The 20,580-nt window shown below is 45.6% G+C and overlaps 1 long non-coding RNA gene across 1 annotated transcript; it reads left to right on the plus strand.

The window, feature by feature from the left end:
- Window positions 1-8: 8 nt before the first annotated feature.
- LOC139060467 (uncharacterized) lies at window positions 9-3,242 on the plus strand. The gene is made up of 2 exons (XR_011514838.1): window positions 9-587; window positions 1,637-3,242. It is a non-coding gene; the product is annotated as an uncharacterized lncRNA (long non-coding RNA).
- Window positions 3,243-20,580: the final 17,338 nt, after the last annotated feature.

A 20,580-nucleotide genomic window follows, 5' to 3' on the forward strand; every position in this document is an offset into this window, starting at 1 on the left:
ATATAAAATGCATTTTCCAGACCTACCTCTTGGATACGCTGATCTAACGTTTCACTGTTGAGTCATTGAGCGTCGAGGCAGGTGACCGTCTGGCAACGCTTTAGGTTTTCTAGCCAGCGGGTGCACTACTACGTGATTGTATGACTACTCCGCTGTACTCCGCATTCGCTGTTCGCTATGTTTTACTTGGGTGTTGCGCTCTATATTTTATCGTAAAGTAATCGTGCAAGGCCCAGCGCCGTTCACGAATAATGTCGCCGAGAAGACAATTCGGAAATTACTTATGGGACCCGTCCATCGACGTGCCCATACGCTCAAAATAGGTTCAAAAACGTACATCAGTCGGTGCTTCGTCTGCCGCGTTGGACAGTGAACTGGGTTCTACTGATGCAAGTGAACAGAATTTCTGCGAAAACGAAGCAGACGCTGACGCAGGCCACATCGACTGTCATCCATTGGAAAGCACGCATGAAACCTTGTCTACCTCGTCGTCTGAGAACAGCGAATCGGAATGTGACGCTGATTGCGCTGACGTGTATCCTGACCCCGGCGAGCAGCATTTTCCGAGATCCTGGAAGGATGACTTGGTAAGCGTTGTGGTGTCAGGCGTAATTTCCAGATATTATTTTGTTGCTGTGACGTCTTATTTTGCCCCGCTGTAACGCCTGCCGCAGGTTATCTCCTGAAGCTTATGCAGCGTAGTGACCGAGTCGTATAGTGAAAATATTGACGTGATGGAATGAAGTAGGGAGCGTACCGATGCGATCATTGCTCGCAGCAGTAATTTCTCCCAATTAAGGAGAAAACCGCGCTGTTAAATTCATATTACTGATGTAAACACAGTTTACATCAGTAAACTGTGTTTACTGATGGTAAAGCATTAGTAAACCGGTGCTGGTAACGTGGAGCTGAGGCAGGAACAGAGCACCGCAGAGCCTTAGAATACGTAATGTGCTGATGGAATTTCCTAGGGTTTTCCTTTAACGTTCAGGCGTTATCTTGGCGCGTGTTCTAGCATATATACATAATGCGTGCGTGCGTTCGTGTGTGTGTGTGTGTGTGTGTGTGTGTGTGTGTGTGTGTGTGTGTGTGTGTGTGTGTGTGTGTGTGTGTGTGTGTGTGTGTGTGTGTGTAATTTTGTCGTGTTGTGGCCAAAGCCTGCTTTTTTTTGGGTTGTTTGCAAATGAAGCCCTCAAATCTTCCTTGAACATCTGTCGTTATTGAATAGTACTCCAAAAGTACATGTTAAAAATATCTGCTGTCCCGAAGCACACATTTCATGGCAAGACAGTGCTTAGTCTCACTGTGCTGCATGTACCATGGCTGCTTTAAAGAGGTTTCTTTGGTGGCCATCTGGTGTTCACCATGCACAGTTGGCACCTGCTTTATTTCGAGGCAGGTTCACAAAGTAAAAGGGGTAGCTTAAAATGGTGCATTAAAGTTAGTTGCCAGGTTAAGTAACATGTTAGCCAGTATAAACTCAGTGCCACAAGATATCTCATGAAGCCCTTGTCATGGCAGGACTTTCTGTCCAATTTACTGTGCAGGTAACAAAACAGGCATCTACAAGTGTATGATTGTAATGTTGTACTTTTTCTAACACCACCATTGTTTGCTACCATTCCTCTCTGCTTAGGATGAAGACCTGTTTCCTGGAGCCAAGCTTACGAAAGCCGAAAGCCTCTTAATGGTCATGGCCCACAGCTTGCGCCATGGCTGCTCAAAAGAAGCCACCGATAGCTTAGTGCAGCTTCTCAGAGCTCACTTGCCAGAAGGTGTCGCGTACCCAACATCAAAGTATACTTCTTTTTTGACACTTTGCCGGATCCGAAAAGCAGTATGCTAAGCACTTATACTGTAGTGTGTGCTTTGGGTATATTGGTGAACTACCAGAATTACCAGGAAATGATGTGGTTGGCAGTCAGTGCAATGTGAACTATGCGAGTGGCAGCTTACTGAAAAGCTCATCATTTTTTCTTGTAATGGATCTGAAGGGCCAAATTCCAGATGTGTTAGAATCAGGAAAGCTGCAATGCAGTAGAACAGGCACTTCCTTTGATGTGTGTGACATCACAAAAAGCTATCAGTACAAGTTGCCTGTGACTTCGAATGACATTACATTGACATTGAATACTGACGGTGTGCCCCTTTTCGAAAGTTCTGATGCGAGCATGTGGTCTCTTCTTTTGATGATTAGTGAACTGCCATGCAAAGAATGTGCACAGACTCTTTTGTTGTCTGGGCTGTGGTTTGGCACAGGGAGGCCATCAATGAACTCTTTTTTGATACAGTTTGTGAAAAGAATGAATGAAATATCATCCACTGGAGTTGTTTGGAGGGACAACAGGGGTGTATCGCACACGTCAAAGACATTTTCTGGTCCCCGTACTGTAGACAGCGTTTCCAAATGTGAACTAACTAGTATGACACAATTCAACAGTGCTTATGGTTGTGCATCGTGTGAGGACTCTGGGCAGGTTGTTTCAAAAGGAAATGGGTTTTGTCGTGTGTGTCTGCCAAGTGCTTCTGCAAACAAGCTCAGAACACGAGCCATTTTTGTGCCATGCACAAAAGGCCGTGCAAGCCCCTAGTTGTGGCATCAAAGTAGCAAGTGTGCTGACACTTTTTTCATTTTTTTTTTCATTTAGTGAGGCCTTTGTAGTACACTAAGTGCATGCCGTTTGTTCTGGTTTTGTTCGTGCAACAATGTTTATGTGGCTGAAGTCCAGACAGTACCACCGATTTCATCTATGCCGACATCTTCCTGATGCAGACAAATGTCTTCTGAGCCTCGCCCCCATATGGGAGCTCACGAGGCTGCCAAGGTCTTTAAAGGACATAAAGGAGTGGAAAGCTGCCGGTTGGAGGAATCGGCTGCTGTTTTGTTCCCCAGTCACATTAATAGGACGCATTCTAGAAAGACAGTACAACCATTAGTTGAAATTCTTTGTGATCATGCATTACCTTCTTGACCCTTGCATCTGCATTCAGGAGCTTGCTACAGTTAGGAGGAAGATGAAGAAGTTTCTTCTTGAGTACCAGGAATTGTACGGTATCACGTACGTGACATATAATGCTCTCCTCTTTTCCATGTTGTCGACAGTGCCGTAAACTGGGGTCCTTTGTGGAGTCACCCTCTTTTTCCATTTGAATTTATGAATGGTACACTTAGACGCTAAGTCAATGGCATCAGATATCCACAATTTCAGATTGCCAACTGTAGCTGGCAAAATTAGATGTTTGCGTAATATTTTGTTTGAGATAAGTGAGTGATAGTTGTCGAAATGGCATGGTGAAGTAACATTTTCCTTAAACTACATAATAAAAGATGAGTAATATGAGATGCCATCAAAGGGCTTTAGACTTGCTTTAGCTATTCGCTGTCTGGAAGTTGCTCACAAGACCTTACAGTCACTTTCATCGCTTGTTACAAAATGAATACTGCAGCTGCATTTTGATTTTCCAACACCATAGAAAATGTTACATTACCTTGCAACAGAGTTCAGTTTTGTTGGAAAGCTCTATGGACTCTTTTGAATTAAGCACATCCTATTTAACCATGCTTGCTTTTGTTAAGTTATTACGTGATGTTGTTCCACATTTTTATGCTTTGTTATGATGTGTGCTGTGAGCAAAAGTGATATATACAGATTTTTTTCATGTATAGTATGCTTTTGTACAGTTTTGCGATGCCTGTAAATAATAAAGAGCATTATATGTCTGGTTCCTTGAGTAATCGCTGCTTGGGGGAGTAGCACACAGGTTCACGAGTGGCCCCTCATATTATCACAAGCAATACATTGAAATCATGGGGTGGCACAGAACATGCGTTTCATTTTCTCTTCATTTGCTTATCCACGTCTGCAAATCTGAAAATTGGTGCAGCAACACTGTGTCGCCAACAGCAGTCATCATTTGCATGCTAGATCTAACTTGCAAAATATAGGTCTATTGGGTAATAAATTATAAGTCCAAACAGTGTGACATATTTCAAATGAGCTTTTTCCTATGAGGACAAAAACACGTTTCTTATTCAACAATCATTTAGTGAAATAGCTAGGGTAATTGAAATTTACACTTGCAGCATGCTAACAAACATCATTAAACAGCACTGCACTTGTATCAATACAAGCAGGGGGCTTGTAAATCTGTATATCGACACTTACATTTAATAAGAAACAAGCAGTGCAATAGAGTGAGAGTTGTATTTTCTTTCATATTGTAGCAGACGGCTATCCTGACTCCCTTTAAAATAGGATGCATACTCATACTGTAACGAGTGTGACCTAGCTGATCCTCGGGCAACAATCACGATGGTTGTCAGTAATTTGCAGATAGTTGCTGTTGCCTTGTTGCAGTGTGCCTGTACTCTATCCTAATTTACACCTCTGGAATATTAAGAAAACATGGATGCCTGTTGAGAAAATGTACAGCAGAAAAACATGGACAGACAAAAGAAACTAGATGACAAACAAGCATTCGTATCATTCTTTCTCTCTGTGTTTTCTCTGCTCAGTTTGTCAACATGTGGAACAACAAGCCCAAACAGCCACAAGCTGAAGAACGCCTGACTTTCGTCATTCCATCTAATACCTGGTGTCACAGAGCCACTTTCGATTGCAATCAAGCCTGATATGGATCAAATTTGATTGCAATTGACAGTGACAGTTGATAACACTGTCCAATTAAGTGATCCTCATGGAGTTTCAGGTGTTGCAGGTCCAAGGGACTTGTCAAATTTGTCTAATGTGCTGTAAAAATTTCAACATAAAACATTTTTTAAAGGAAAATATTTCGTTTGTCATTGTGAATAGGGCCGTTATCATCAGCTGATTGTATGACACTGTTCTCGACATATTCTTGCTCCTCATTATTATTCGCTCAATTATGCTATTCCTTCATTCTCTTAGTTTTCTGTTTCATTTCTATATTTATGATTTCAGTAGTCTTCAGTATGTAAACAATTGTCCTAAAAAAATTCAATGCTACTTATAGTGCTCGGATCCACACTAACCTTTGGCTAAGCATCGAGACACTGTATCAAACAAATGGTAGTCAGCCTATGATCGCGATAAAGAGGCTCGAACGCGATGCGCGTATTATTGATCCTAATGGAGCAAGATCACGATTGAAAGTGACCATGTGGTACCGGTGTAATCGCAACGTGAAAATACAACGAGAAATCAATTGGAAAGCATTCAACGGAAAAATCATTGGCAGTGGACAACGGAAATTCCGTTGAACTCTCGTTGTGGTGAGTCAACTGGTGTTGAAATTCCATGTACTTTGACTTGACTCAATTATAGTACAACAAATCGACAATGGAAATTCAACACCCATTTTCGTAAGGGTTGCCTCCGCAGATCAGGCATCTGGGGGTACACTGGTGATCCTTTGGCGGGTTCTGCATCCCGCACTGTTTGCAAGCCTTGGCGTCCGGTGTGGGGCACACGTCGGAGCGGTGACCTTGTTGGCAGCAAACGTAGCAGATTTGTCTTGTGGGCCGGTACGGGTAGCACTTGTACTCGGCTCCGCAGTAGATGACGTGTTTCGGTGTGATCGGTCCGTCAAAGGTGATGACGACCGTCTTGGTCTTGCCTAATCTTCGGGCGCTGTGAATGGTGACACACTCTAAGCCGAAAACGGGGAAAAGGGGACTAACGGCAGCCGTTGGACCTTTGGATCAACGGTTAATCCACCGTGCGTGCCGTGTGCAGAGGCGAAGTGTCGTGCGCAAATTTGTGGGACTAAATGTTCGTCCTTGCAAGGTAACGGTCGACGGTGGGGATCAACGGCACAATTTAGTCCTCTGACTTTAGTCCCTTTAGAGAGGGGGGCTCCATGTCCTCCCTCTCCTCCCTGCCTGGACGGGATGGCAGCGGGTCATAAAACACTGTCGCTCTGCTGTCATCCCGCCCACACGAAGGTCAACAGGCTTTCGCCATTGGCTAACATTTTGGCGGGAATCGGGCCCTGCTTGCGTTCACTCCGGGTAAGCGCGCGCAAGTCGGGTCCCGGGGAGACCACATCGGGGCGTCTGAAGGTGCGTACGTGTTCCTCTCTGCTGGCGGCGGCCCCCTTTGTCCGACGCCGGCCCCCTTTGTCCCGGCGGGCGCGCGCGCACTCTTCCGTCGTCTCGATGTCCTGAGGCAGCGTCTGCCGATTATGCCCCCGTCTGTTCGTCTGTCATTTCTTTCTCGGCTTTTGTTCTCGATTGCCGCAAGGCGTTCATGCGCCGTCTGGGCCGGCAACCGGATACAAGAGGCCGAGACGAGGCATACGGTCGGTTTCTGAGGGAGCTCGCGCGTCCCTTTTCGCCTATAGGCGACGGCCCGTGTTCTGCTCGGGCTACGTGACCCTTTGAAGAAAAAGCCAACCTATTCGAACGCACTAGGCCGGAGTCACAAACAAGAAAAAAAAAACTGCAACATGTGCTGCGAACGAAGAGTACCGAGCGCCGTTGAGTCCCCTGCCCGGACCCATATGGGTGACAAAACCCGATAGAAAACAAAATAAATAAATAAAATGACACGTGCAAACGATTTGTCTGCTTCGCATGGAGGGTTTGTCGAGAACAACGAGAGGGAGAGTGCGGCACCGTCGTAGACATCGCAAATTGGCAGTGCGTGTCGTCTGCTAGGAAAGTGTCGTCGGTTAGGAAAACAAGTTGTGGGGCTCGCGCGACGGCCGCGCGCCGCATTTAGTACTAAATTGCTGTTCTGTCAACAGGCTTTGACGCTGGAATGTCGCACTCACGTACGGTCTCCTCCCAAGAGAATGCACCGCAACGCAACACGGCAGCCCGTTTTAAAGAAGACGAAAAGAGCCTGCCGACGACACTCCTGAACGGCTACAAGCATATTGTGGAATGCAAGAAAACTGATGTCGCGTCGTTGACCAAGAAGAATCAGACATGGAAAGAAATAGCAAAACATTAGAATGCCAACCACGGGATTACGCGGCGCGATCACCTGCAACTGAAAAAATGCTGGACCAACCTGAAGCAAAAGCGGAAAGAGGAAGCTGCGGAAGAAAAGGGAAAGCGCCACAAAACTGGTAAGCGCACATGTTCTGCATGACTGACTTATTTGGGCTACTTTTTATTATGTGTAGTCACAGGAGATGAGAAAATACGCTCGCAATCAATCTTTCCGCGATTGCGGGAAGCGCACCAGCATCGGGCGCGGGTGCTTCGCGATGAGCAGAGTCACCTTTCCAACTGCGCGGCACACTGTTGACTGAGGAATGCGGACCGGACCTCCGGTGACTGTTTGAAACGTGCCAGCGCCGTAAAACACACGTAGGCACACAGTCGGTCCTCTGTTGTCCCCGCTTATCCGGATAGGTAACATAGCGAGAAGTCGCACGGCATTCTTCGTGAATCTGTAGCGACCGAGGAATTGTTCGTCGTCGTACAGCTCCATCGAATTCCCTCGGTCACGTAGTGTGGGTCGCGGAATTTTCGGCAAGGGCTGCGCCTCTGAAAATGCTGTATCCATGGCGTAGCAAGCAAACTCGAAAGCAGCTAACCTCCGCGCGACGTCCGTTCGGGAGGCTGCCATGTTGGAATAACACACGAAGTCAGTTTCAAGCTAGCCCGGGAGCAGACTTCAAACTTGAGCGGACTTCGACGCAGCCAAGTCGTTCCCAAGTCGTCCGCAAGATCAAGCACGATTTACGACGCGCGGCGAAGCTGTCTTGAGACTGCCTGAAGTCAAGTTCGAGCCAAGTTAGATCTCTGCATTCGGGGTTAAGATTATATTTGACTGTGACTGCTCCTGACTTAATTTTATTTTCATGATTTTACTCTGGCTATGACACCTTTCATCTGCTGTATACTTTGGAGTTGTTTTATTTTGCTTGAACTGCTGCATATTTTCAGTCAATTTTTTTTATCTTCTGTATTTATATGTCATTACTGTATACCAAGGACTTGGCATTTGTATGCTAGTATTCCTTTTTTGTTTTTTTAATTGTGGCTCAAGATGATGGTGGCAATATGTAATCAAAAATAAACATGGGTTACTTGAGTTCGATCATTGTTTTTGCTTGAAAAGCTATGGCAACCTGGAATCATTGGAAAAGTGATTTCGGACTAACTGGGAAGGACTAAAAGTTGCTCCTGCAGTTACTCCCTGTGGATTAACCTGAACAGACTAACCGTTGGTCCTCTAGCGACTAACTGGGAAGGACTAAAAGTTGCTCCTGCAGTTACTCCCTGTGGACTAACCTTAACAGACTAACTGTTGGTGCCCTAGGGTCTAACTGGGAGGGACTAAAAGTTGCTCCTGCAGTTACTCCTGTAGACTAACTTTAACAGACTAACCGTTGATCCTCTAGGGACTAACTGGGAGGGACTAAAAGTTGCCCTCACTTTTAGTCTGCAGTAGTTGCTCCCCCGGTTAGGCCGCTGCATTTGCTCCCGCAGTTAGTCCAAAATTGGTTCAAAATCTGTGGCAGGTCATTTAGTCCCCCAAGAGACTAACAGCCATACCCGTTTTAGTCCTTTTTGGCTTAGAGTGTACCCTGTGTGCGCATCAGTTCCTCCGGTGTCGCGCCGGGGTCCACTCCGTGTATCACGCCACGCCGGGTGTTTTCCGGTGCGGCCACGTAAGCGTTCACGTCATATGAGCGTCCCTCGAGCGTGAGGCTAGTGATGCGCCTCGCGAGCTGGGCGGCCTCCTCGTTCGGCGTGGTCACGATTATTATGTTGGACCCTGTGCGGAGCCTCGTGATCAGGTCTCTTCCTTCGAACTTGTTGCTGCATGCCACGGCTACGGCCCGGGCCACTTGAAATTGCTGGAGCGACTTGACCACGAGTCCCTTCGGTCGCAAAATAATCTTGAAGTCGTCTCTGGGGAGCGAGGGCAGCCTCTGCCTAGACTGCCGCTGCGCTCCTTTCCCGTCTTTTTTCAGCGCGCCGGAAGCTGGCGCGCCAGCTGTCGGCGGTGGGGCCGGGGAATTCCCGGCCCCACCGGAATTTTGTTTCGTTATTGAAGATCGGCCCATACCCACAACACATATCCGGAGTCCTACATTGGAGCGACCATTGGTTTTGAACGACGTTTCCTCATTTTGAACCCGATGGTCTACTCATTAGTCCATGAACTGGCAGGGCAGGGTCAGGAAAACGGTCACAGCGGGGGACATAGATAGATAGATAGATAGATAGATAGATAGATAGATAGATAGATAGATAGATAGATAGATAGATAGATAGATAGATAGATAGATAGATAGATAGATAGATAGATAGATAGATAGATAGATAGATAGATAGATAGATAGATAGTAAGGAAGTGAAGTATAGTAAAAATACTGGCCACATTATAAGTAATCACAAGGATTGTGACAACGTCTAGAGTGTGCATTAGTGTAGAGTTTTGTGATGCAATGCTGGCACCTCACACAAACCTTAGTGGAATGCCTCCATTACAGGAATCGCCAGTTGTGAGCGGTTCATGCGCCGTAAAAGTGCAGCGTAAATGCTCAAACTTCATTGAAGGAAAGGTAGGACGCAAAGAAGCGAAATAATTACAAGCAGCAGCTGTTATAACGTTGTTCTTTTAACGTTATATTTCTGAAACTACCTTTAGGGAAATGTGTAATTTGAAAGCCACTATATGCATACGCGACAAAGGAAAACTTGATGTTTTTCGAATAAGGCCTCTGAGCAGACATTCTTTATGTATGTTTGATGTAGGCCCGTAATGTTTTTTTTTTGTTGCTACACAGAACACTGGACGGACGCGGTCAGCATATAAGATTTGCACCTAATATCTTCATGTTTCATGTTGGGATCCAACGTCGGGGGATATGCCACTTCCTGAGAATGAGCCAAGAACCCAGTGTGGAACACTGAGAGGGTAAATCAAAGCAAGTAAAGTAAATCAAGGAATTCGTAGAGTATAACAAATAATTCTATTAACAGGATGGCGTAATTGTGATGTGGCTGTGAGCGGAAATTTTTATACACAGGTTTTATGATCATATGTTTATTTGTAAGGCAGATCCGAGTGTGGAAATGTGTTAATCATACGAATATTATATGAGACACTTCACGGATACGTTCATGTTGTGTGTATATAAATAAATAAATAAATAAATATATATATATATATATATATATATATATATATATATATATATATATATATATATATATATATATATATATATATATATATAGGTCAATTAAGCATGCAAGGACGCAGCCACGTTCACGGAAGTCAGGGAGAGGTTGGAAAGAAGGGTTTCCTTTATTAAATCTGTTACATCTGCCTATTCTAGAAAGCGGAAATCTGGAACTCTTTTTTTTGAACAAACACAGAAAAAATAAAGCACGAAGTTTGATATTGTCGCTGAGCAATAAACAAACAAGCGGAAAGATGGAAAGTGAAAGAGAGACAAAGTAATCAGGAAAGCTCATGAACGTCACGAGCGGACGGAAAACGCTAAGTAGAGACGCGGCAACAGTGTGGTCCTACGTAAATGGCCGATGGAGGAGGCTCGGAAATGGAGCTATCGTCGACAACAGGCCAGCCCGGCCAGGGCTGAACGGGATACAGGCTGCACGAGCTGTGCTTATTGCTCCCGGGCACGGCCGCACCGCCGCCCGGCTTTTCCCTCTCTCCCACGTCGGCTTGCTCGTTAAGCGGCCGCGTCCAGCGCACGGGGGCGCGAGGCCGGGCCCATGAGAACCTATCGACCTCCAACAGTTGGAGCCAAACGCGGCGCGGCCCGACTAGCCGACCTCGCCACGGCGGCTGCGTGGAAGTCTGCAGCACGAAGCCGCGACTTGAGCGCGAGGCCAGCTATAATGTGATTACGCGCCGCACGATGAGCCTCTGAACCATCCACATCCTCCTCCTCCTCCTCCTCCTCCTCCTCCTCCTCCTCCTCCTCCTCCATCCTCCTTTTCTCTAGAGGCTACCACATCTGCGAAACATAATTTACTGGCGCCAGGTTCGGACGACGCAAAGCGAAATAAGTGCAAAAGCAACGCTGAAGCATATTAGCAATTTCGACTGCTAGGAAGCGGAGTTTCTAGCCTGCAAAAAAGAAAAAGAAAAGCAATCGCAGCACCGTAGACACACCACGTTATTAAGGCGAAATAACTTAGGTGACTCATTGTTAAAAAAAAAAACAGGCCGTCCGGCATTATGGCAACGAAATTCAATGGCACCAAAATTGATGGTGCCACTATTGACGGTTGAACCCGAGGCCGTTGGTGGGAGTCGAACCCATGACGTTTGGGTTAATTAAGGCGAGTTTGATCAAAGGGCAGTTAATTAAGATGTAGTGAATTAAGGCATTTGAACCCAGGACCTTTTGTGGGATAAGACAAGTAATAGGAAGTACCAACGCATTCCGATGAGAATGTCAATTTAACGAATGTCTCGTGAGCGCGCCTTCATTGCATTTGAACTTTTTCTGTGCACCTTTATCATCATTATAAGTTCGCAATCTTTGCACGGGATAACTTGGTGTACATTTGTTGACAGAAAACTCGCTTACAAGATGCTGGTGGTTATCATTAGGATGATGTTGTGGGTGGAGTTACCCTGGTTGGCAATTTCTTTGCCAACAATTTCTTCGCCTGACCGCCTCCTTCCGTATCTTGGATATCGGCCGCCATGAGTTGATCTATATAAGGATGTCATCTTTCCAGCTTACGTAAACAAGGCATGGATCTGTAGTGGTGCCTCGTTTACAAGCGCGAAGGACGTGACCATGTTTGCCGAATGCGGTGAGCACTAATAATGTGTGCTCCCTGAAAAGCTACTGCTTTTTATGCATGCTTTGGGCATTGCTGTTCAATAGAGACTTCGGTATTCTGCGGCGCTTGGTGCAGAACAGATCTCGCCCTGCAGTTAAGTTGGGAAGTTAAAGAAACTGTTTGCTAATATGCACCAGCTCGCCCAACAATTTCTTCTAAGCCGTAGTTATGTTTATGAACTTGTGGTGCCTTGGCAGATGGATATTGTGTCCCCTTCCATAGTCGCATAACACGACATCATCGATAAACGTACACGTTTATCAGTGCGCAACAAGAGTCTTTGGTGTCGCAAGTAATTGGAAATGCAGATGTCATCGGCGTACATCAGCACTGAAACGGAGTGTGGCAACTCGTTAATCATACCTATAAAGGCAAGATTGAAGGGCGTCTGACTAAGATGTCCGCTTTGTGGAATATTGAGCTCCGCGTAGCTGTGTACGGTGGCACCATCAAGAGTGCTCAAAGATTGTGCTTGAAATCAATAGCGCGGTGCCGCTGATTGAAACATATGGCAGTGAAAATTGCGGGAATGTCAGTCTGCTTATTGCTGTCGCAAGCTGCCGCACCTGTTTCTTTCAAAATCCCAAGCAAGGCTAATCCCTCGCGCGAATTTTGCAGCCAAGGACAATTGAGTAGTAAAATCGGATAGTAGGAACAGGGTCGTAGCCCAAGGAAACGGAGACTTTGTCGCCATCGTCCTTACCGCAATTGATTTTGCTTTTGTTGTCATTGGTCCGAGCGTATTGACAGTGCCGTCATAGAGACACTGTAATAATCTACTTCTGGGTATACCAGGTATTTTTACATAGCAGCACCAGATTTTTTAAAGTAACTACCTGTGGGAAAAAGCACAATTCTAACCTTTCAGCTAAATTACTCAATGAGGCGGCTATTACTTACATGAGAAATGAAAACACTTAATTGAGTAGTTAGTATAGTTAGACCGATAAATATTTACTTAATTGCTTTACGGTACATATTGTCATTTAATAATTGCAGCTGCTGAGTTGGCAAGGCGTATCCACTTTGAGCAAATTCTCAGGACTGCACCAGTTTCGAGCTATCAATTTTCGAAGCGTCCGACGAAACTCATTGTCGGTCCAGCTACTCTTGTCCTTCAGTGCACAAATCATCGTTGCTTTTAAGAAAAGGTAATTGGAAGAACAGTGCGTCTCTAATCAAATATGACGGCGTATATGTCGAAAGCGGTACCGTGCTCAGAATTCGTTTCAGGTAGATATGCCTTGCAATATCACTAGCTACAATTCGTAGATTGAAAAACCTGTCGTAAATTATTTAATTATTGTAATTATGTTAACATTTCAATTATGAATTTCCAGTTTTAGTGAAAGTAATGGCCGCCTCATCGAGTTCAACCATTGGGATTGTGCTATTAGTCACAGCCAATTTTTTAAAGATTTCGTGCAGCTAAAAAAAAAAAAATAGGACTGATATCTTTGCGGGCTGGCTGGAAAAAACCGTTAGCATATCTGAATCTTTCGTTCATAACGTGTGCTATTAGACCAGCATGCCAACACTTGCTGCTAACTCCTAAGCTTGCGAATGAAGAGTTCCAAAAGAAGGCTACTGTAGTACCTCAGACATTTCACAAAAGCTGTTTGTCTCCTTAGCACACCTGTGTGTTTTTTTTCGTTTTGAAATGCGCAAGCACGCGTAATATTAAGAAAAAATCTGTACTATTAATTTTGGGTTTTCACCACTACAGGAATAGGGCTCTAAGGCGACAAATAGCACGTACGGCTGGAGCATTTTTTGCGTCATGTATTTTTTGCCGAGAGCATACTTTATGACCAAAGCACCTGCTTTAGCGCTGATCATTTGTTATCGCATTCCAGGTAGGAATTCCGTGGCAAAACATCAGTGCAAGAGCTTTATACTTAATGCATACAATTTCATGTTTTGGGTAGCGGAATAAATTTGGTCCGTCAAATAGCGTAGCTGCGTGTTCACTGACCTCACCCTCACAATGGCTCGTGAATGTTTTCTAACGCCTCGAAGCTGCACTAAAAACAGTGAGGTGGCGAGTAAGTGGAGACGGATGCTGGAAGAAGGATGGGCAAGGGAGGGCGAAGGGGCGGGAGAGGAAGTTGGAGAGAAAGGACGAGGAGGCTAAGAGAAACTGCGAGAGGCAGCTAGCTTACCGCCAAAGGCATCTCTCGCATTGGATTACACCTTGCACGGGCCTCCTTATAGCACGCGCCGCCGTCCACTTGAGCACGTACTACAGGGCGCCTGTCAATGTGACGTCATACACGCAGAGTCCTTGCTTTCCCTACAACAGAAAGAAAACCCCGGCGACAAGCGGGTCCGTTCGGGCAGGGCAGGATTAGCGAACGCTGTCTTATCACCGTACTTTGAGAACGCGTAGTGGGAGCTCAGACTGGACAGGAGGCGCCGTAGCGGGAGTGTAGACATGTTGTGTAATGTCGAAAAAAAAAACGCACGAACGGGGAGGACGTACTGATGATACTTTATTCCTTTGCACTGACGTCACCCATCCCACGTTCACCGTTTACGCGGCGCGTTCACTCATTGCATATCGAAGGCTGCGAGCAGTAAGCTGTCAAAGTCAATGAGGATCACGCGTGAACGGTGTTCGTTTGTGTAGGAGTTAGAAAAAAATCGACACGCGATGTGCCGCAGCAATGTGATTGTGCAACCGGACCAGTGCTTTGAGAGGTTAAGTGGCCATTGATTATGTTTGTGCGGTAAAAATAGGAGGTGAGCTGTGTCCTGATTTTCGAAGGACTCCTACGGAAAACAGTAACATCACTGAAATGGATGCGTCGAGATCAAGCGTACATTGTAGCATGTTACGTTATGAAGATGTTTCCTTGCGAATCCATGATAGAATGTGTAGTGCAGTAGCGCTGTTTCTGTGTGTCTATTTCGTTCTACGTCCTCGTTCTGTCGCACTTACGCATTCTAGTCAAGCGACTACTTTATTAAAACAGCAGTAGTTGCTTGCTTGTTCCATGCAGCATCCTTAAGCGTATGTACAGCGGGGGACTGGCCAAGAAGGCGGCGATTGAACAGAGGAGGGCATATAAAATTTGAGAAATCTATGCGTCCTTTTGGAGTCGAAATTGTATAAAAAATAGCTGAAATAATTTGATAGGCTCACTTTCCGTTCAGACAAACACATGTCCTTAAAAAGGATAGCATGTCTGAAGAGAACAATTTCAATTCAATTTTAATTCACAAATTTGGGATATGTGAGTTATTCAATCAGTAAGTTAACCAGGTATTCCCCTGGAGCTAAAATGAATTCGCAAATGTTCATGCATACGTTCCTTTGGTTTAAACCCAATGAAGGCGTCCCAAAGGGGAGCGTATCTCCGGTGTTTACAGCAATTCCTACTTTTTAGGCAAATTTCTAAATACTTTTTCCTCTGGCTCATAACTTCTTCCCAGCTCCTGTTGTTCCTCCTGCCTCATTCTCTCGTGTATCATGTCCTCCTGTTTTGACCTCTCACGTAAGAGTGCGTTCGAACAGCTTCGTAAATATTTTTTTCAAGTGAAATGATCTCGGCTATAACATTGTCAAAAAGCGACGGGCTCAGTTCACTACAAAAAATGAACAACCGTTTCTTCCCGGTTTTAAAATGCTCTTAGGTGGCATGTTACTAACAGTTCAAGTAACTGCGGATCAAAATACAACACAGTGCAAGTTGGCAGCTGCGTCTTCTATTTTATGAGCAATGTTTCATACAGTCACGCCATCACCAAACCTGTCACCACGCCTCCCCACCTCTAAACGGGGCTGAATAGAAGCTGGAGGAAAGTGACTTCTTGCCCCCAACACACTGGTGCAGCTGTTCCTCTTAAATTTTAGAGCGAACAGCACCGCGCAAGAACGCAGACATGGCGAGGCACTTTGTACAGCCTTATTTCTTGTGTAGTCCTGTTTGAGCTAAGGGTAGGCATCAACTTCCCCACCGATATGTTCGGTTCAACTGTCCTGAACGGAGGGTTATGAGGATGCTGCCTTCACTTGAACGATCGTGCGACGCAGTTTCTACGCAAACATGGCGGCGTCAGGAGGACTAACGACCACGAATTACTGTAGAGAGCAGGAGAGAAAGCAAACAATGGCACTGCACTTCAGCACACTTTTGGAAGCACTCGTCGTCAATTTTTGCTGTTATCGTTGCCGTGAGCGAGGAGTCGGGCGAAGGTAATTAGCGAATGCTTCGTTGAAGCACCATGCTTATATTTTCCGAGGTGTTATTTACGCGCGGGTGGGGTCGTTTGGGGAACATCAGGTGTCTGTTCTCGACTTTCGCTCACTGCTAGAAAACGTGGTTTCTTTTTTCTTTCTCTCATTCTCAAAAGCTTTATTTGCCTCACTCCCTTTTTTTGGCACCTATTCTGTTCAGCGCCCAGTAAAATTGTCTAATGAAACGCACGTTTTGCTGTTTTCCTTTCCCGTACACAAAAGTGACGACCGTTTAGTGCGTTCCGGCGTGAGCAACACCACGCAATTAACTAGCAAATGAACTCAAGTAAGCGGGACTAGGTTGATAAACACTCTGAAAACTGATCGCAAAGAACAAGAAGTGATACCTGAGATGATTGATATTGTTATTATTATTGGATATGTAAACATACAAGCACACAAAGGTAACAGGGAGGGAGCAAGCTGACAACTGCCACCGAGAGGGGCACAGCGCCAGCATACTCGTTCGGGAGGGGCGAATGAAAAGAGGAGAATCAGATGCGAAACAAATAAATAGGAAAGAAAATAGGAAATAAACAAATGAGAGAGACATGGACAAAAGAATATAGGAACACGAAGGAAATGACTATAAACAAACGTCCGGCCTAATTAGTTTTCTGTATGAAAGTAAACAAGGCTCTACGGGCCTGGTCACGTTGAGCAGCACGCCCGCTCCGAAACTGGGAATCGTCAGGGGTCGTTGACTTGAATCCAATCAGTCCGTATTCCTTCATTAGCAGTGAACGTTGTGTGACGAATGCGGGACACACCAATATAAGGTGTTCAAGTGCCTCAAAGGAGTCACAGGACGTACACGACGGACTGCCCACATGCCCTCGACGATACAAGCGTTCGCGCACCAACACAGAGCCAATTCAACTTCCCGAACAGTGCTCTAGGACTACGAGGCAAGACACGACCATCAACACGGGGAGCCAACAAGCCGTTTGCTGCATGGTGGTCTGGGGGCTGCTTTAAGAGGTACCAGCGGATTAACACAGGGGCGTTGTCAATCATATAAGATATTTCTGGGCAGTCACTCCCATTGTGAGCACAAGCTGAAGCGAGGCGACATGAGATGAGCACATATGGAAATCAGACATCCTGAAGCTTCCCTTCTTCCGTGAACTAATATGGTGCATTCGCCTGGTTCCCAGCGCACTCCAGGTGGATTTGCAGCAATGCGAAGCTCTAAACATTATGTCCATAGAAAGCCTGCCCAGAGCGACAGCATTGTCCACGTGATGTTGTTTCTGTTGGATGTCTGTTGCACTCCCGGCGCGAAGGTGAGAGCGATTCCGAGCGCTCTGAGCTGGAACATGGTACTCTTAATGAACTGAGAGTATATGTTCTGAGTGCTCCATTTGTACCAGTATAACGGAAAACGACAAGAGTGACCTAGAGCGCCGAAGAACGATCAGTCGGACGTGCCATAAGCTCGCGCACGAGTACTCGCTCCTCCTGAATCGTACCTTCTGTTTGGAATCACAAGCGTATGAGAGACATCCGCTTGAGATCTATGTACTGTGAGTAGCTCACAATTCTTGGCATGTAGTGGTGTTCGGAAAAGCTCATTCTTGTATCAATAAGAAATCGAAGGAAACCTGCTTTCTAAATATGAAACAAGAATTGTGTTCCTATTCTGTGCTGCTAGCGAAATAGAAACGCATACTTTGAAACGTGTGCTTGAACTTATGAATGGAAGCATGGTGGATGGAAGGTGATGCCGGGAGGCGCTAGAAGCTGATTATGTGTTTATAAAGAACTACGGATACCCACCGAACTCGGCTGCACGATGTTGTGAGGTAGAAAAGAGCTGTCCTGCTTCGTGATGCTGAAAGATGACCCTCGTGGATTATACGTACGTGCCACCTTCTTATATAAAGCAAGCTCTTCGGATCCTCCGTCTCCTTTCATGCTATATTTTTGTGTATTTGAGCCTCGAAAAAATTGTAAAGATTTCTTTCAGCAAGAAACGATGTAGAAGCGCAGTGAACCTGCGAAGACATAAATTTTTCATCGGTGATTCACGTCCACATAGCTGTGATTAATCGCACTGCGATGCGTTGCATGATGAACTGCGCGTCGCAATCCTCGTATCTGCGGAGGAAGTATGATGCTGGCACACAAAAGAACGGGGATCAAGCGGCGATAGTTGATGCAGTAGCAACACGGGATATCGTAGGAAGTGAAAACGCAGGCACTCAAGGAAGAGTCTACGAGGAACAGCTTATATGAGCCGGGTGTTCCAAAACGAGGTCGTCGTTGATGAAAGAGCTTGCTCCGCGCCTCGGTGTAATAGATGGACGCTTAGAGGGATCACCTGCTGAGAAATACAATCGACGCCTGCTTTTTCAATAGAGACGTCCTTTAGGAATGTCCTTATAACAAGAGGTGGTGATGCGAGCCCTCCGGGGTGTAACATAGGTTCGTCTGTGACGCGTGCTGTGTAAAAGACAGGCTAAGCAAGCAAGAAAAGAATGACAAGCAAAGAAATACTAGACAACGAAACAAGCGCAAACAAAAAGCAGATTCCGCTACGTCGTTGTTGTAGGCCCCTTTTCCCATACCAGAGCGGGCGGGATGGATCATCTTGTGAGAAAAGAACAGGTGCAGCAGTAGTGCCCTTATTGTGCGATACGTTCTCGTACAAACCGGTAGTCACTTCAGACGGCTGGGCCAACGGGTGTATCGGCTGCCGGCAGAACATCGTCTGACTGCATGAAGCCGGTTATCGCCGTTCGGCAGGACGATGATTTCGGCCCTGGCCTCGCCTATACGACCTTTCCATGCACCTCGTTGTCCTATACGCTGTTTGCATCATAGTCGCCTTCATTTCTTTTTCTTTTTGTTTTCACTGCTTCCGCACCGTGAACACTTGGCTGCTCTCCCAGCATCGGAGAGCCACACCGTTCTCTCCTGGCTTTAGTTCTGCCTATTATTTTCTTTCTGGCCCAGTGGCTGCATGATCGTTCTGGAGGTAATCACCACCCTGTCGGCACCGATGTGAACACGTCAGACGGCTGAGTCTCGTAGATTGTGGATTCGTGCGTGGGCGGAGTTCAGCGATGTTATGCTGGTGTTTCTCTTGCCATTTCTGCTTTCGGAGTCTTCATGTAAGCGGCCGTGTCAGCGTGGAGGCGGTAGCACTCCTGGCGGGCCTCCTAGTATGGGTATGCCTGCCATGCCTAACGCATAAATTGCTCGCCCACATCCATCGACGTCTCAACAGGCAATGTGGAGATTCATCCGCTTGCGTCCCAGCCTTTCCGCGAGCAGTTCTTTTGAATGGGCGTGTTGCAACGATGCCGTGTCCTGTTCTCTACTGCGAAGACGTAATACAACAATAAATGGTAGAAAAGCCCTCGAACCGTATTGCTGCTGCTGGAGGTGTTCTTTCCTTTCAGAGATAAAACCGTATTCTGCCTTTTCCGCAGCGTTTAACCTCTGTCCAGAAAAAAATGAAAAAATTAGACCCCTGAGGTATTGCACATTCACTGATCAATCAAAAAAGAAAGTGTGCCATTTTAGTGCCATATGTCCTCATGCCATGGCACAGCCCCCTCCCCCTCTGCCCTATGGAGAATATTCCATACCATTAAAACATCACTGCTCAGGCGATCCCCACTTTATCGCTCATGAATGTGTATGCAGAATGAATGCGCAAGAAATATTTCACAATTGCTCGATAATTTCTTGATCATTATCTTAAATAGCTAATTATTTAAAACATTTAAATTGTAGTTTTAGTGTTGCTTTATAAGCCGTTTTATTGGGGCTTGCGTCGTCGTGCTCGTTCCCCTTCCCTTAGACAACGTGTATGGAATGTTTCTCCTAAATGCTGCGCAGTGTCTTGCGCATTGCTGAAAACATTCATTTAGGTTGGAATGCTAGTTTTCGCTGTTTTAGTCCCTACACAATGTAGGTGGTGCGCTCGAATCTGTGACTGTGACAATTTCTTGCTATGCCGCACATTCCCTTATCTAATTTCTTTACAACTTCTTTGCTGGGTTACTTAATATATTCCTACTGTACTCGTATGTTTCTAAATTTTAATTTCGCCTCTACAATTTCGTTCATTTACAATTAGATTTAATGCTCGGATGCCTCTCAGAAATTCTTTCTCAGAAAGCTTAAAAAAGACTCACTTCATGATTGAAAACCGGGTCTTTCGTCACCGTCTCCCCTGTTTTTATATTTGTGATGTTTGCTCGGTCATTTTAAAATTACATTTATTTCATTTTTTCGCTATCCTGTGTAAACATTTATTTCCCTTCACCTTCCCCATCCAGAATAGCACTTCAGTGCGTTATCAAATGCACCCGGGCAAAAATCTCTTCTTCCTATGAAGAGCTTCAATCTCCCAATTTTCTCACCATGGCCCCCTGGTGCGGATGGCACCACATGGTTCGCACCCATGCGTGAAAGTCACAGTATAGTGACTACGTCACTACAATGTGAGTAGTGACGTAGTCAAGGAATAAAGAGGTGACCAAAACGGTGAGGTTTTATACACAAATGTGTATACAGATTTGTCTGTCGACAAATGTGTATGACTTAT

Source organism: Dermacentor albipictus, chromosome 5, assembly GCF_038994185.2.
Source record: "Dermacentor albipictus isolate Rhodes 1998 colony chromosome 5, USDA_Dalb.pri_finalv2, whole genome shotgun sequence".
NCBI classification, from domain to species: domain Eukaryota; kingdom Metazoa; phylum Arthropoda; class Arachnida; order Ixodida; family Ixodidae; genus Dermacentor; species Dermacentor albipictus.